This window comes from Myotis davidii, unplaced genomic scaffold, assembly GCF_000327345.1.
Source record: "Myotis davidii unplaced genomic scaffold, ASM32734v1 scaffold430, whole genome shotgun sequence".
NCBI classification, from domain to species: Eukaryota; Metazoa; Chordata; class Mammalia; order Chiroptera; family Vespertilionidae; genus Myotis; species Myotis davidii.
In genome coordinates, this window is record NW_006285247.1 from 1,244,284 (window position 1) to 1,244,806 (window position 523).

Sequence of the window (523 nt, forward strand, 5' to 3'; positions counted from 1 at the left end):
CAATGATTCTCTCTCATCACTGATGTTTCTCTCTCTCTCTCTCTCTCCCCCTCTTCCTTCCTCTATGAAATAAATAAAAATATTTTTAAAAAATGATGAACATAATTGAAAAAAATTTCATTTGAGGATAAAGTTCTAGAATTATCATAATGCAATATGGTAAATAAGGGTAGCATAACTAATCCTCAGTACCAATTATGCTTCTCTCTTAAAAAATAATCATTTCTACCCTGGCCAGTGTGGCTCAGTTGGCTGGAGCACTGTGCTGTGCACCGAAGGATCTCAGGTTCAATTCCCAGTCAGGGCACATATCCAGATTTCGGAGTATGTGGGTTCAGGGAGAGTTCAGAAGGCAACCAATCTGTTTCTCTCACATTGATGTTTCTCTCTCTCTCTCTCTCTCTCTCTTTACCTCTTCCTTCTCTCTCTCTGAAATCAATGGGAGGAACATATCCTTGGATTTAAAAAAAATAGTAAAAAATAATTTCCTTCTCTTACCTTTACTGACTGACAGGAAATGAAC

The 523-nt window shown here is 37.5% G+C and overlaps 1 protein-coding gene across 1 annotated transcript in view; it reads right to left on the reverse strand.

Moving 5' to 3' along the window:
- EED (embryonic ectoderm development) overlaps positions 1-523 on the reverse strand; it is a 33,936-nt gene that overhangs the window by 19,472 nt on the left and 13,941 nt on the right. The gene's annotated exons all lie outside the window — the stretch shown is intronic.